Source organism: Erithacus rubecula, assembly GCF_903797595.1.
Source record: "Erithacus rubecula genome assembly, chromosome: 1".
Lineage (NCBI taxonomy): Eukaryota > Metazoa > Chordata > Aves > Passeriformes > Muscicapidae > Erithacus > Erithacus rubecula.
The window spans coordinates 48,902,762-48,920,329 of NC_136658.1; the positions used below are offsets into that span (position 1 = coordinate 48,902,762).

General features: G+C 39.7%; 1 protein-coding gene across 1 annotated transcript in view; it reads right to left on the reverse strand.

The window, feature by feature from the left end:
• Positions 1 to 17,568, reverse strand: part of GPC6 (glypican 6) — a gene marked incomplete at its 5' end in the record, with an annotated part of 711,546 nt that overhangs the window by 13,003 nt on the left and 680,975 nt on the right. The gene's annotated exons all lie outside the window — the stretch shown is intronic.

Sequence of the window (17,568 nt, forward strand, 5' to 3'; positions counted from 1 at the left end):
AAGGTTACCATTTACAGCCTCTTGAGATGTCTTAGATTAAGGTGCATTTTAGAATTTTTTCATGTCCTTCAGATATTTCCCTTCACAGCTATCTCCCACCTCACACCTCCCTATTGCATTATTTCACCATGGAGCTTTACACAACTTGTGTGGACTCAGTCTCTGAAGTCTTGTCCTTTCCTGCTGTTTGACCTCTGTTAATCCTCGGTTTTCAGCACTGGAGTTTGCACATCTGTCTAACTGGTTCCTCTAACCCCATTCTGAAACTTTTGGAAGTGCAGTGAGGTGTCTGATGGCTTTGCTAAAGGAATCCTGAACACTGATTGATTCACCTCCTCTTTTAGGGAGTAGCCTGATGGCCACTTCTGTGAAATGAATGTTTGGGCAGGCAATGACTTTGCAGTACTTTTAATGTAACTTTAAATGCAGAATAGAATTAGGAGATGTAATGCCTGCCACGACATGTTAAACTTTCGCCTGTAGATCTCAGAGGCTTCTGTTCTGGGATCCTGTCAAGTATGACCACAGAAATTCTCTTATTAGTCCCCATGGTTACACATGTTCCTCTGTACATTGTTTTGATCACCACCAGCATTTAAAAACTATGCAACAAATGCACAGACCCTTGAAAATGAGATAAAACCCACTAAGTTAACACTGCTTGCTTGTGATTTATGAAGTCAGATTATTGTATTCCCTAGTGACCTGTGGCCTTGTAAATGATTCCTTGGTATTTCCTATTCTTTGAATTAAAGATTAACTTTCAAGCTTGGTCAGGCTTCTGTGGAAACATTTAAATATGAAACATATGCAGTTTTGATGTTTTGCATATTTTATTTCCACTTGCTCTAGCTGAGATTTATAGGGATTAAGAAGGCTGGATATCTTTGACTGCAGGTATCCTGATTTTCCCTAGTTATCTTCCTGATATAGCCCTGATATTATACTGAAATACCCTTTTCTCAGCTACTTTAAGGTATGAAACTTTTTCTGCATCACAATACTTTCTCATAAGAAAAAAGATACAGCAAGAACCATGCAAAGAGTTAAATTTTTAATTTATTTGGGACATAAAAATGGATATTAAAATAGCCTTGTCTTGAACTATAATTGCTAACAGAACAAAGGCATTACTATGTAAGAGAGAAAAGTTAAATATTTGCATAATTTGCAAAGAAAAATTAATATCCAGAGTTATGGGAATGGTATAGCTGCACACCCTACATTGAGAAATGCAGTTTATTTAGTATTTCTGCCACTCACTTCTTACACAACCAAGTCAGTCAGGGATGTAATGTAATTCCTCGGCAGAACTTGGAAGGGCACTCTTGAGTTCAGTTCCAGGCCTACCAGCACGGGCTCAGTTCTAAGGCAAATAAAGCTGACCCATGTTTCTGTCTTTACTCACCTTGCAAGCCAAAGTCATGAAGTGAGCTAAAACCAAGCCCATCACTTCAGTAGGGATCAGACCCTAGTATTCCTTGCTTTATTTCAGGACATTTGGATCAAATGAGAATTCAAAGTAAGTTTTGGATATACCACATAAAAATAAAGGCGTGCTGAATACCAGTTTCATAAGGCATGAAAAATTGCTGAAAGACACTTGCTTGTGAAGCAGGCAAACAATTGCCAATGGAATTACTTTGGCTTTTTTTCTAATGGATGACTGCTTTCTTGGCAGTGTGATAAAGTTTGCTTAGAAGCCACTGGGGACAAAAAGCAAATTTTAAATGTGGAGTCCCTAAAATAATTTTTAAAATGTATATTCCCCCCCTTTTTTTTCTTTTCATCCTGCTCTGCCAAATCCTTCCCTGCCAAGATCATATCATATTCCTTCCAGATTTATTATCCCCACCCATATAATTCCTACTTTCAAAGATAAAGGACTGTCAGAAGATTCTAAAATGGTGTTCAAAAATGGTAAAGTGCACACAAACTTGATGTAGGTTCAATGCAATAAATGAAATCAAATAAGATAGAGTCTTAATGTTAAGAAAAAATGTTTCCCATTAACCCCTCTTTCTTCTTCCTGATGTTTTTGAATTGCATTTTTTTCTTGTTTACTCTGCAATTTGGAAAGATTTCCTTCTGAAGTGAAAGCAGAATATTCAGCTTGCCTTTCTGTCAATACCTTCTTCTTGTAGATGCTCAGAGATGTCTTGATGCAAAGCCCATTGAGAATTAAGGTTTTATGAGCTGGAAAAACGTACAAATGTTTCTGGTTGTTCACTGGATGTTGCTTCTCTGGGGTACCAGGGTGGCACCCCAGACGTGGTACTGTGGGTGGTGTGTGGCAGCAAAGACACTTGGCAGATGTTTCAAGTGGCTGCTTGTGATGGGGTGCTGTGATTTCAGGGACTTCATGCCAGTGTGTCACCCTGACAGAACAGCTATAGACAGCAAGTGGAAAGAGGTCTGCATTTTGTCTGAGAATAGGCATGAAAGCAGCAGCCATCACAAGCCATGTTTGTGTCTGTGCAGTTTCTTTAGTCACAGACTCCTTTGCTCCTTCATTCACAAGCAACATTTAACTAATGCCACTTCTTCCTGATGCATTATTTTCCAGTGAAAAAGGAGACAAGCTTTTTTTTTGCCTGCTGCTTGCTTTGCCTTAGAAGTGTCTAAGACACCCAGCACCCTTGCAGTCTTTATTAAAATAATGTAGACCTTGTATAATGGTGGGCAGCTGGACAATGGATTTGTGGATATGGTGCTTGAGCACCTGAGCTGCATGTGGAATTGTGAGAGGCATGCCCTTCATCATGGGCATGGCCAGGTAGAAGAGCAAACAGTTCTCCACCGTCTGATTTGTGTTCTGCTGTACCAGCAGAAAACCGTGCCAGGCTTTCATACATCGATTTATGTCCATTAGGGATTTAATCTGAAAGCATTCTAAGACTAACAGCCAGCAATTTGTTTAAAAGGACTAGGTTAGCAAGTGCATATTATATAGTGTTTCTGACTAAGTTGTTATTTTTATATGTCTGCTACATGTATGTGTCACAGTCAGGGCAACAAACAAGTCACAAGCACCTTAGTATAGGACAGCTGGGTTTTTTTAATTGACACACAGTTTTCCTTGTAAAATGGGCTTAATGAAAAGCAGTTAAATACATTTTAGGGGATGTCCCCCAAGAAAGATGTGTCTCCTGTGTGTCCTTTGTTACTTCTCTCATCTTCATATAGTACCTCAGAGGCACTAGGCACTGATGTATAAGCAACTGAACTAGGCTCCCTCTGTCACACCCAGCTATCTAGCTAAAGAGGATCTCTCTCTGAGGTTTTTTTAAAAGGCACCTTCATATCTCCACTGATTAGATGTAGGGAGCTTAGGCACATATTTTTGTTTAGAATGGCTCTTTAGTTGCCCAAAAATTTCAGTGCACACTAGGTACCTCAGTGAGGGTGACTTGCTTCGATTATAAAACAAGCGAGGCAGAACTGTGTTTGCACTATATGGAAATTTTTCTTTTCATACATTATACATTTCCATACTTTCTCACAAAATAAATTTAAATGCCAAGCAGCTGCCAAAGCTCCATGCACTTGGCGGATTATTTTCAGCTTTTTAAGAAGTGAGGCGTGTGCCACACGGACTCGGCAGGGTTTGAGCATCGCCTGGCCCCAGCTGCTGGGGAGCACCCTGGATTTGGGGGCCCTCGAGATGGCAGTGTTGCTCAGTCTTTAGGCTGCTGCCAGCCCCTCTCTGCACTCCTGCTGTGTTTCCCAGAGAATAAGACCGTAGATTGTTCCGCTGAATATAAAACTGACAACCCTGTTATTTTAAACTCCAAAGTGACAGGCTGTTATTTTAATGAGGTCTGCCAGTGCCAAGGTTAACCAAAGCTTTATTTTCCCTACAAAACATTAAGGCTGCGGTTCTGAAAAGGGGGCTGTGAAATTTATGGTTATTGATACTTTCTCAGGGCAGAGAAGTTCTGAGAATTTCACCCAGGTCCTCTTGCTCAACAAATGTTTTTTGGTTTTTCACCCTTTCTTCCACCCCCCCCCCCAACTTTGTGGCTTTAAATGGTCCAGAGCTTTACCAATAACTGCCTGCTCATGATTCACGTTTCTGAATCTGCAGAAAAGCAGATGACAGCTCTTCTAATCAAGAACTAGTGCAGAATCACAGTTATAAAGCACAAATGAGTGTCTGGGAAATTTGTGAAATGAAACAAATGAGCCAGGTGACTTTATAAAGCAAGAATTTTTCATCAGAATATTTTAAAGTAAAATGAAAGGATTTTTACTGTATTGTCTCTGAGACCTATCACCTCTTTGACAAGAAAAAAGTTAAGTCCCTTAATAACTGTAAAGAATGGCTATTAACCTTACTGAATTCTCAGAATAACACATATATAAGTTCAGAGAGTTAGGGTGTGTTCACTAGGGTGCACAATAATACTGCTACACTTATGTATCTACATTCACATCACCATCCCCAGAAACCCCACACAGACTCACTAAGTTTCTAGTGCCATTTGAGACACCTGCAGAGATCTGGGCAAGTCTCTTGTAATTTGTGATTTATATGTGACTGCTCAGGATGCTGTCTTGGATGACCTAGTTGAATTGTATTTCATTGAGCTTTGACCTGAAACATGCATTTTAAAGCAATCTAGGTTGCCTCCTGCATGTTTTCTCAGGGAAATAATTTGTGGGTCTGCGTGAGGGCTGACACAATCTCGCAGAAGGCTCCTTGCCATCAGTGGCCTGGAAATGCTGGTGTCACATTGTGTGCTCAGTGGCTCCAGGGGCAGGTGGCATTGCTCAAGTAGAGGCTAAACAGTCACTGCTCAGAGCTGACAGCCTTGTGAATCAAAAGAGCACAAGTAAAGCAAGCATGTGCCTTTGGCATTGCTACCTTTCTGTGTAGTAACCCTCACCTGGAGATCCCACCTTCAGTGTCCACAGCCCTGCAGAGAGCGCAGCACTGTCTCACAGCATCAAAGGGACCTTTCTTTTTTAATAAAAACACTTTTTCTTACAGGCAGGTAGAGCGTGACACAAAACTCCTCCCATATTCAACATTCATTTTGGCTGGGGAGAAACGAAGGGCAGAAGGCTGTTTAATGGTGGAGCAACGTGGCCTAAATGTCTTTTCCATTTACATGTCCTCCTTTCCATGAATGTGTCCATTAAACTCTACACTTTAACCATCAGTGAATAAAAACATTGCTTTTGTAAGGTAGAAGGTACTGGAAAAATCAGTTTTCCTGAAATGGAGATCTGTAGGACCTGAAGCAGCTTTCCCCTTGCCTGCAATACCTGGGAGCAGTGCTAAAAAGCTGGTCTATAAATCTGATTCAAACAAATCCAAAGCACTCAGAGGAATCAGCTTTTTACTGCAGATAAATATAAAAGTAGCAACAGAAATATGCTGGAATCTTAAAGACAAAATGCCAGAGGCTTTTCTGTGACAAGTACCATAAAACACTGATTCTTTCTGAACAGTCCTTTACCTCTCCAAGCAAAAATGTTAATAGTTAATGTAAACAATTACTAATAGAACATTTGAAGCTTATATAGACTTTCATTTGTCCTGGAAATGTTAATTTGTAGTGCAGTGGCTGTTTCTTCTCTTAAAACTCAAGTCTTTAAAGGGAACTAAATGTGTTACAACAGAAAAAAAATAGCTGAAGCTTCCCAAGAGCTGTGAGAAGTGTACAACTACAAAGGGCAGCAAGAGCTGAGATATGTCCTTTCATAGCAGAGCAAGAATAATTGTACTTCATACTTGAAGTAGCCTTACATTTAACATCACTTCCAGTAGTTACTTATTGACACAGTTCCTTTGCTTTCCAAACTGAAGAATTTTTCAGTGGACTCTCAATGATTCAAAGCCAGACTTTTCAGGTCCTCTTATCCCAGGGGATCCCGGGTCTATGGGAATACCCCAAACCTGGAGCTGTACCATGCAAACTCCTTCTTGTTCTAATATCATGATTTATTCCAGCCAAAATTAGAGGTTCTGTGTCATTGCTCATGCTCATTGCAGTGATGTGTAGGTTTGTATTTTTTAATTTTTTTTTTTTTTTTGTCAAATTTTCTTTCCAGGCTCTCCACAGTTTCGTTTTCAGAGTTGTTTTAGAGATGAGAAAGTTATCAACAACTTGGTGTTAAATGACAGGCAAATATAAATTGTTAAAACATCTGTTTTAAGTGAAAATCACGAAATATTGAAAATGAAAAAGGTAATGTTTTCAGAGACACAAAATTATGTAAAAAGATATTTCTAGCAGGATGAGTAAGCTCAGCAGGGAAAGTGCTTATCAGGAAAACAACTGGAGTCAGAGAGAGCCTTGTAGTGTCAATCTGCTGTGTCAAAATACTAATGGCTTTCATTGCCCTCCTACTGAGCAGGGAGCTGACGTGGAGCTGCACTCTTGTCCTTTCACTATAGGTTTAAGTACCCCAATCACTGGATCCTCACAGAGCAGCTTCCTCAGGGCTGCCAGGGACTCAGGCAGCTGCAGACAAGAGATGTAGAGGTTGAGTGTGGGTCCAGCTACTGCTGGAGTGTTCAAGACTCACTCTAAAAGAGGGACAAAATTTAAGTCCAAGTTGAAGTATCACAAAATAATGTGTTCTCATAACATTTTATCCTAAAGCAGTAAAAAATCTATGAGACTAATCGATTCCCTGTTTTCTGCCATGGCTGGGTGGAAAGTCATGAATTTAGATATTCTTTCAAAACTGGTGCCCAATCTAATCCTGAATCAGGAAACGGACCCCTTCTTTGGTTCTCTTTGAAGCAGATATCTGGAGTCCTAAGTCTGAGCTCTGTGACCTGTGAACAGTATGAATTCAAGGTGCACAGCTCACCTCTGCCATAAATTCAATACACTGCAAAACCATTTGTGAAATCTAATCTGGACAATTTAAAGAGCAAACACTGATGGATAAGAATGAGCAGAGTTTCCAGCACTTGAGGCATACTGTGTGAATTTGAATGAGCTCTCTGTCCCAAAGAGTTTTTATTCCAAATAGAAAAATGAAGAGAAGAAAGGAATACCCCATATAGATGAAAAATAATCTTATACCAAGCAAATTACTTGAAATCAGAGAGTCACTGGATAAGCAAAGCATTTCCTTGCATCTCTAGTACCTTCCTTACAATGAAAAACTCTATTTTCCCTTCTTGAATACTGCATCAGGTAAAAAGACTCCCCACTTCTCTGTACACGTGTACTGAACAGTAGTGATAATATAGGACAATTCAACCTATATTTAAATTAATCAGGCAAACACAGCATGCAATAGGCTAGGTATTACTGCTTGAGTATTTGTTGTGGCTCTTGGGCAGACTTTGGAGCTTGCCATCCATCTCCTTGCCACCACAATCTGGGAACTCTATGTAAACTCAATTTTTGGATTTTTTGGGGGGGTTTTTTGGGTTTGTTTTGGGTTTGTTTTTGTTTTTTTTCCTGTGCTTGAACCTTCCCTTTCCCTTTAGTGCTAATACAATAGGCCCCAGCATCACAGAGGCTGTAAGGGGAGGACAGGCTGTGTGGTCCTGATGGGACAAAGATGCTGTCACTGGGATGTTTTCAAACACAAATGGGAAATAGGAATGCATCTGTTCTGCATCTTCTGCTGTGGGCTGTGAGGGCAGAGTGGGTGGTGAAAGCAAAGCTACAGGACTTGAAGCAATCAATTTGCAATGGGTATCTAGAGAGTCACATCACAAAGAACAGTCAAATACCCTTGTCTCATTGTCCCCTGGAAGGCCAGGCAGTCCCTGGGCTCCTCTCAGCTGTGTCTGGGATCAAACAGGAGCTGCCTATAGTGGCAGGCAGCCTGCCCTCCCGCCGGGTACCGCTCCTGATGGAGCACGGAGTCGGACAGGAGATGGATGCTCGCTCCCCACTGCTCTTGACAGCAGCCCAGCTCTGTGCCAGCCCTCTCATGATGGAGGCAGCTCTGCACTGGCTGCTTGCTTGGCTTTGTTTTTCCCCAAGTGCCTACCCCACCTTTGTCTGCTGATGCTTTTCAGGCACGCCAGGTATTTGGTGACTGCAGGTCAGGAGTTCATCATAAAAACAATGATGCCATAAAAGTAATGAGCACCGTGCTTTATTCACCTCCAAAATCTAGAAACTTTGAAACCTGTGTTTCGGGGGATTTAGTAATAGTCACAAAAACTGGAAAATTGATTTGTTTTTCTGTAAGAGTGAAGACCGCAAGTTTCAAGTAAAGCAGTTTCAGAGGGAGTGAAAAATCTAGAAAATCTGCAATTTTGTCTACAAAAATAACTCCAGAGTTCGTCACAGTGTAGAAAAAACTCAAAATGGAAAAAAGGATATACAGCCTCACAAAGGGTAATGTCATAAAGGAGCTAAAGATAATAATAGAAACATTCACATTTTCTGTCTATTTTGGTTATTTTCCAGTCAGGAGCTCTTCAGCAGACAGAAGAGATTACTCTTACTGAGTCAAAGCTACCATTGATACTGAATGCATAAAATATAGGCCACTGCCTGAAGAATATTTTCAAGATCCCATAAGGATCCTGAGCTTCACAAACTCTTTCATTTTTTATCCTCTTAACTGGAGTATTTCAAGAATGTAATTTGAAAAGCTGGGATTTGGTGAATTGGAGTAGGAAAGGATCAGGAAGGTAGTGGCACAATATAGAAGGATCCTAGTTAGCCCCTGTAGGAGTTGATACAAGTATGAGAGGAGAGACCAAACCTTACTATCTCTGAACTACCTGTGAGAGTAGAGACAAGCTTGACAGAAAAGAATTATGCTTTTTGGCAAGGGAGAGGGAAAATTTCTCTCCTAAAATATTTTCCTCCAAGGGGTTCAGAGCAGTTTGAGAAGTTAAACTATAAGGAAAAATTATGAGGATTAACCTAAAGTAAAAATTCACTTAATTGTTTTAAGCATCAATTCATTCAGCGGTGGGGATTGTGTTATAATTTATAACACATTTTTGAGTCACTGCAAATTTATTTCAGCATTTCCTTGAAAATTCCCTGACAGTAATTTATGCAGGCCAAAGTCATATTCTGTCAAACATGTCTCAGGCTATCATATATCATCTGTCCATCAAAGCCAATAACAGTAGACACAGAGAATTTGAAAAAAAAGAAAAAGAAAAGGAAAAATTATAATAGAGGAACAGAAATATTTTATAATTAATAAGATAACACTTGGGATAAAAAAGAGAAAAAACAGATGAAAATTGATTTCAAGCAGACTGAAGCAGTTCCACTGCTATTCACTGCTCTTTGTATCTTTGCATACAAGAACACCAGTTTCTAGAGAGGTCCAGGTGTTTGTGGAGGAAAGGGAGCAAATGTACAATTGCTCTCAAATGTACAAATGGTTAGAGAGGAGTGGCTTGAAAAATTTAAAATCCCCATAGAAAGAAACAGCCCAGCACTAGTTTTTCTTTAATTGCTATGTACAACAGAATAAAGAACATGAAACAAATGCGATGTTCAGGGAAAGAAAAAAAAAAGGAAAATTATACTTATTAGCATGCCTTTTATTCTGCACTGTTAACATCTTGCTGTTGTGTAAAAAGATTGCCACAAGGAAGAACATGAAGGAGGAGAAGTACAGAATTCTAATTGAGTTTTCCATGCTAAACAAAGTGCCATGATGATTGTTAATTCATTTGGCATTCCTGCTCTCCCTGAGTCAGCACTCTGAATGGCAACATCCTCCTGTGATATTTCTGAGCAATGGCCTGACCTATGGGTCATTTGCCAGCTGAACAAATAGTTGTTGACTACCCTGCCCTAAATATCAAGCAAGCAGTTTCATTCTCTCTGGTTCACATCTTGAGCCACAAATGGGCACATATGAAGAGGACAAGTTATTCAGCAGCTATGAGAACAGGTGATGAGGTTCAATTTTATTTTTGTCACAGTACTAGTAACTTGCATTGGAATATAATAAAAAACTCATTACTTCTTATTTTACTGGGATTTTTTTTTCCTTTCTCTTTTTCAATTTTATCTCATCTTCTTCTTCCTTTGTGCATCACAGTATCTCCTTCTTCCACTGTCCCAACTGACTCAGTCTGTCCTGTGTGGTTGGGGTAACCAGGAGGTTGTGATCTGGTGACCAGCTGCTTTGGTCTGTGAACACCTGAGGGGAAACATGAGTGAATCCTTGCAGGCAGGCAGAGATGGGAGGTGGCTTCTGAGCCTCTTCCTTGGCACCCCACACTGTAAGCCTGCCAGGGTGAGCATAGCTAAAGGGCAGGAGATTTGTTGGTCAAAGCCTGTAGGGCTGTGCAATGTAGACATGGGCTCTTGTTGGGCCATTTTGCCATGCATACCCATTTTTCAGGAACAGCAGATCATGCTATGTGTGTACATAGACATGCCCTCCCCTATATTTAGCTGTTACTGCATGCCAAAATCATCCCAATCAGATACTACAGGAAAAAACTAGAATTCCATCCAGTCTTTCTACCCTGACTTCCTTTCCCAGAAACCAGGAATTACAAAAGTTTTAGGAGATGTGTACTTGAGTCTTGAAAGTCTGGAGCTGGTGCCAAGCCAGAGGTTTAGCCCAGCCTGAGCATCCAGAGCAGATGGATGCTGTTGTTTAGCCTTGCCCTGTGAAGGCTGTGTGAGGCAACTCACTTTTGGGTATGTCAAGTTGGCATGCAAGAGGTTAAAGCATATTTAAAAAAAGTTTCAAGAAACTTTCCCTAGAAACTAAAGTTGCCTGTAGTCATAGAGCAGATGTACTTCTTTGGAACAGCTATAAATCCTTTGAGTACCCTAATAAATACACTGCACATTCATTGGAACAATGTGCCCCATGGATTTAAACTGCATCTTATCACTTTCTCCTGAAAATAATTATCACACCTATTAGAGGCTATATTTGGGATTTCCCCCCTTATACATATATCTGCTTTTCTCTCTCTAGACAGATATTCTGCCATGAAGGATGTGTGCATTTGCAGCCTGATTTTTTCCCCAAAGAACAGAAATAACCCTATGACTATACACTGGGGCACTGCTTACAGTAAAATCAAGGTGCCCTTGAATATGGCTTGAAGCTACAGGCACTGAAAATCCTACTTTTAAACTCTTCCAGGAGCAACACAAACCTTAGTGCACAAAATAGGTTTTCTAAGTGTCTCTTTTCGTATCAAACCATTGGGTGATCATGCTGTAATCACAAAAAAGTAGTTGAACAAGAATTTCAGAGCAGTGTAATCTTGGTGATATTTTTGTTAACTGCTTTTCCAAAAAACTATGTTGGTCACAGTTGCTACTTTGGAATGACTTTCTCGGACACATTTTCACTGCAAAACAAAGCCAAATGAGAACTCTATACTTCAATATTTTTTGAAGACTTGGCAAGCTAGATTCAGTGATGCTGCCTAGGTTGGATTCAGATTCTTGGGACAATTTGTAGATGATTTAATTCTTCTGTATGAATCAGGCTACAGTCAGGTATCAGAGCTAGGATTTTTATTTTTATCTGAAATTCCAAAGGAATTCAGTAAGTAGAAAACATAAAAAAAACCCCTCAAAACCCAGAAAAAAACCAGATTGAACAACCTGCCATAAGGATAGCACAGATTTATGAAAAATCCACACAATATTCTTACCAAAAAGAGAAACAAGATGTTATAATAATAGGGATGGGGCAAACAATGCACAGGGCCAGCTCAAGTGAGTCCAGCAGGTAAACTGTAAATAAATTCAATTACAGAAAGAAAGACATGCCTGATAACTCTAGGAATATAACTAAAAATTCCTTTTGATGAATGTACAATGGATACATATAATCCCATACAATGAAGAACAGAATTATTTTGTGCAGACTAAATGAATAGCACACTGAAATCTTCCTCCTTGCATTAATTTGACTACAAACACCAAGATTTGGTCTTGCTTGAATATGAAGAGTGGCAGCTTCCATTAATAGTAGCAATCCATACTTGGGGACTAAAGCATCCTAGAAAATTGAAGAGATATTTCCTCATAACAAGCAAAATACTCACAATGCATGCTGACATCCTTCAGATGTGTGGATGAGATGCTGCACATAGAAAAGTAATGATACTCAGAAAGGCACAAATACTCAGATTTGTGGGAAGCTTGCAATACAGTAGTCACAATATGATCTTTGTATTCACTTGTAAAAAGAAAACCTGTTTATGAACAGCAAAGCCATATGAAAGCATGACTCCTCTACCAGCAGAAATATTCATGAAGTGTATTTTGAGCTGAAATACATGGCATATAAATTACCTATGATATTCGCTTCTAAAATTTTAAAAATGACAGCAAATATAAAGCATATTCCCTCTTCCTCCTGCCCTGAGAAGTCAAAAGTACTAATGTCTTTCTAATGAACACTATTTTGTTTATCCAGAATCCAAATAGCAACACACACAGGCTGAGAGTCAGCATTACCCATTGTGTTGCAAGAAACTTAAATCAAAACTGATATTAAATCAATGTCCTGATGATTTGCTTCCCCTGAGCACTCTCACTCCCACAACAGGAAGGCTGCTGAAAATTAAAGTAGTAGTGCATCATAATACTAATTTAGATTAGCTTTACTGGAGCCAGGAACAGATTTTAGCCAGTATTAAGTGCTTAATTCTCACTGACTCTAGTTTTTGTGGGGCACACACATTATCCACAGACCACCTACTCTCCATGAGATGTAGGTTACATCAATGAATACACCAATCTCACACAGTTTAGGCAGCAGTGCTGTTGAATGTGGTACTTTATATGGTCTACTAAGGGAGTTGGTGTGCTAAGTTCCAGGAAGACTGAGCAAAATTTCTCACCCCAGTCCTTCTATTGAATCTGGACACAGTCCAGGATAAAATAATACCAAAATTTCAAGCACACTCTAATTGATATTTCTCCTATATTTGAAAAGTTGTAAATGTATGTTTTTATAAGCATAAATTTTTTAACCCTAGTATCAGTAATACTAACCAGTAGACACTGAAGATAGATCTAGATTACTCCATAAAAATAGGAAATGGCACAAGCATGGGACCTCAGGTGGTTCATGGTGCTATATTGTTAACATGCTCCCTGGAACTGTGCTCAGTCATTCCAAGTGCTTTCTCCATTGCAGTGTCCAGCCATGGCTTGGTGGAGAGTTCATCCCAGAAAGGGCTCCCAGCAGGCAATGCCCATGAGGCTCCATATTTATGATGCCCTATGCTCTGTACAGCTCTCTAATGCTATCCTGGCAGGCTTTGCCTTCTCCTGCAGAACTATAAATCTTTCCTGCCACGTTCAATGGCACAATGACACATGTGATCAGTTCAGTGCTGCCACATGGATGGATCATGCACAGCTCTCACATTATTTTAGATTGTTTAAACTAGAAACACACACACAAAATTAGCATTTCCTAAGGCTACAGCAACACAATGCATGACCCACAGGAGATCCAGGACCAAGAGGTGTGGTCTGTGGGTGCAGACAGTTTGCTTCTGTGGAAAAAAGTCCCCATCAGTGTAGACAAGGCACAGTTTACATTACATAGCCTCAAAATGCCAAGATTATATCCCAGTCTACTCTCAGTTTAGTTGGCATCAATATGCCCTTACAGGCAGTCCAGGCTGATATTTGCAATATGTATGGAAATTCCTTTGCCTAACTTGGTGGATGTGGTCCAGTTGCCCAAATGTTGCCATTACTATTGGAGATGTCCCAGAGAAGGCTACTTGGGTGCCAGCTGTGGTTTCAGAAGTTGCAGGACTGCTATCACACTGAGGCACTGCTGTGACACACACCATGTGCCACATGCAGGTGTCTCATGATGTGCACAATTACAAATGGCAGTAGGTGCCATATGTAACCAAATGCATTGAGCTCTGACAGTGGAAAAGTTAGGTGCATTCTAAATGTTCAAATATCCCATACCTCTGTATCTCATGCTTATCTGACATTGATGAACAGCATCTGGGAAGTGCTTCTTTGCCAGTTAACTCAGAAGAGATGGTCTGCAGTCTGGGTACAGATTGCAGATGGACACAATTAAGGAAGAGAGTTGGAAATTGTAAATGGGAAAAAAAGTCATGCTTACTTAAGGCAAACTGGGATGAAAACTTCATTGCTGGTAAATTTTAAATTGGAAAGGCTACTGGTAGGAAAAGATATCTCTGTGAACTGAATATATTTAGTTGGTTGGTTTTTTTTTTTTTTTTTTTGGTGCTTTGACGTTCATACTTAGACCACAAGAAGTTCAAAACTGTAATTTCATACTCTGTACACCTACTGAATCTTCATTGTGATTCACCCAAAACCTAACAAAATGAATGGAAAGTTTTATATTGACCTCACTGAGCTTAATGTTGGGCTCTAGGTTTCTTTCTTTATGTACAGTTTGATTTGTGAACACTATGCCCACGTCTGCTTTAAGAGGGTGTCTGAGTTAATGTGCTTTGTGCACATTTGCAAGCTTTGGATGAATGAGCAGAGACTTCCAGCAAAACCACTGCAAGAGTCAGTGCTCAGGTGCTGAAAAACAAGGCCATTTGCTGAAAAAGCTGAGTATAGTGTTATTAGCCTAATTGTAGACTCTAGTAAAGGAATGTTGTGTCTTGTATTAATATGCATTCTGCACCTCCTGTTTACCGGGAACAAGAGTTTGTTAGTTTGTTCACTGATTCCATACTCCATTAACATCACACCAGAAAAGATGGTCCAATCTAGCTAGAATGAGTCCAAATATAGAGGCAAATAAAAAGATGCTTTCTATATCCTAATTATGGGCATAGTTTCATTGTCTTCAGTGAAAGTGCTGTTCCAAGCACCATGAGAACCACAGAAGTTCCTGTGGCAGTTCAGGCTGCCATGAAAGAGACCACACATCTGGTGTCACTGCTATAAAACAACAGGCTGTCCTTATTACAGAGTGCCATTTATAGTTCAAAGCTCCTCATGGAGGGTTAAATGCTTTAAATACTTATGACTGATGCCATAAAGGCAGAGTCAATAATATCTGAATGATCTCATCTTAGTGCTCCTCAAAACTGAAGGCATTCCAAAATGGCAGTTACCATAAAGCTACAATTTGTAAAAAATGGACAATATAATTTTTATGCTACACTTTTGTATCTTTTCTGCCTGCCATTAGTTCTAATAGAATAGACAACACTGATGATGCATTCACAGTTTAATAACATATTTCATCTGCCTTCCAAGCCCAAACAAATAAGAAACTTTTTTGGCAAGTTTTAATATCCTTTAATTACAACACTGGAACAATTGGTGTTCAACTGATAAACAGTAAAAGAAACTTGGATTTTTCTCTCTTGCTGTGCTGTATTTGTCCATACTACATGTAAAAGGGGTGATAGTAAGTATGTGGAATCTGCTTTCAAGGATTGTCCAAGTGCTCAAGCTCTCACTTCTTCCATCAAGTGCAAACCAAGCTGTTGGCACAGAGACCAATGACCAAAGAACAGTTGGAAACTGAAAAGAAGATAAACCACCTTAAATGCTAACTGAGAGGGATGGGAGATTTCTAATCACTGAACTTCAGAGCCAGGCTCATTCACACTCCCGCACTTTATCCCAAGACATTGCAATGCATTTCCTTCATACTACAGAGTCCATCAAGGAGGATGTTCTGTACTAGGATGGATGACAGGTGATGGATAAGCCCCTTTCTAGGAAAATGGGAGGTTGCAGCCTCATCAGCCAGGGAAAGGAATTAAACCTAGACTTTCCATGTGCCTGTGACTACTGTCATAATGAGCTTTGTCATGCTTGATGTCCACTTTGGAGGACATCTGCTAGTGGTTCAAGGTGATGCTATGGTGAACATATATAAATATATGATGCAGGTTATATGGGAGTGCTTCCTGGTCCTGATGGGTAAAACACCAAATATGCCAAGGAAGTAAAAATCTAAAATATTAGCCTGCCCTAAGCAATGATTGGCTATTTCTAGCTAATGGTTCCCAGATACTTTCAGCCAACAAATCACTGCTAAAGTTTACATTCCCATAGGTAATATTTCTTCCTTAGAAACACATTACTGAAAAAATTCTAAATGGAATTGTTTTATATGTTTCCTAGATTAAGCTTGCAGACTGTTAGTTTAAGTTCTGGAACTTGTGGCACATCTCACTACAAAACACAAATCTTTCCCCAAATATAAGTAATGCTAATGCCTGACTTAAAGATTTGGATTCAGCTCTGGGCTCAGTCAGTGTGTCCACTCTTTGTTGAATCTAGCTCTACAAGATCTGCTTCAAAATTCACTGACAGATTGCTATTGGCACTTGGCCATGTCCTAATGAACAGATAGATACACATAGCCCCAAAACTGTCATTCAAGTTGTATCACTGGTGCTTCCATGGAGCAGCACTGATGAGCTAAATTACAAAGAGGATAAACATTTATTTTTTGAAAATAAAGACTTTAATATCTCATTGTTTGAGAAGAAAAGAAAGAATACAAATTGGGGAAGAGAGAGAGAGGGCATAACCTCAGTAAATGAAGAGTTTAAGCCAAGAGTTAAATAAGGGAAGTGATTTGTTTTTAAACTCTCTAAAAGGCATTGGAGCAAAGCTTAATCTTTGGACACTATGCATATATTAACCTCTACAAAGACTTTGATCAAACTTAAATGTCATCAGCCCCCTTTCTGTTTCTTCCAGGCCATATAACATCACACACATCACAAGAATTGACCTTTATTGTTTGCAGGCATGCCCGAGGATATTTACATCATCCACACACAGCCCAGAGATACCAGGCTCTGTTCCTTACAAGATCTAAATAACTGACAGTGCATGGAAAGCAGAAGTGCATACCCATACAATAATTTAGATTAGAAGGAGATCCTGGAGGTCATCTGGTTCATGCCTGCCACCTTGTCTTCACACCCTCATTTGGTTCAAAGCAGGGACAACTTCAAAGATGGGTCTATCTTCAAGTCAGATCAGGTTGCTCAGGGCCTTGCCTACATCAGGTTTTGAATACCTCCAAAAAAGGGAATTACCACAAACTCTCTTAACAGTCTGTTCTGATACTCAGTCACCTTCATTGCACAAAAAAACCCAAAAACCAAACCAAACCAAAATCCCAAAATATAGTTAGATTTTAGGAATCTTCTGCTTGTGTCCATTGCCTCTCATTCTTTGGCCAAAGAGCTACAATGAGAATATGGCTCCATATTCTTGGTAGCCTTTCATGAGATAGTTTAAGGAAGCAATAAGATTCTGTCTTTCTTTCACCTCTTTAGTCTGAATAGCACTTCTCTCCCTTCCTTGTATGCCAAGAGCTCCAGCCCTGTGACTACCTTACAGTTAGAATTAGTTGGAGGTTTATGTGGGAACTCTCCTCTTTCCTATGGCAGTGAAAACAGCAGTCCTTGAATGGATTGCTAATGGGATGGAGAACCCATTTGGCTGGGCATGTGAGAGACTTATTCTTTGTACTTGGCCACCTTTTAATTATAAGGAAAAGCATTACTTTGAGGAATTTTGTGTGTGTATATGTGAAGGAAGATAGATAACAAGATACTCTGAGGAATGGCTTAATTTCAAACAAAGCCAGCCTCAAATTGCATTCCCTAACTTTTCATAAAAC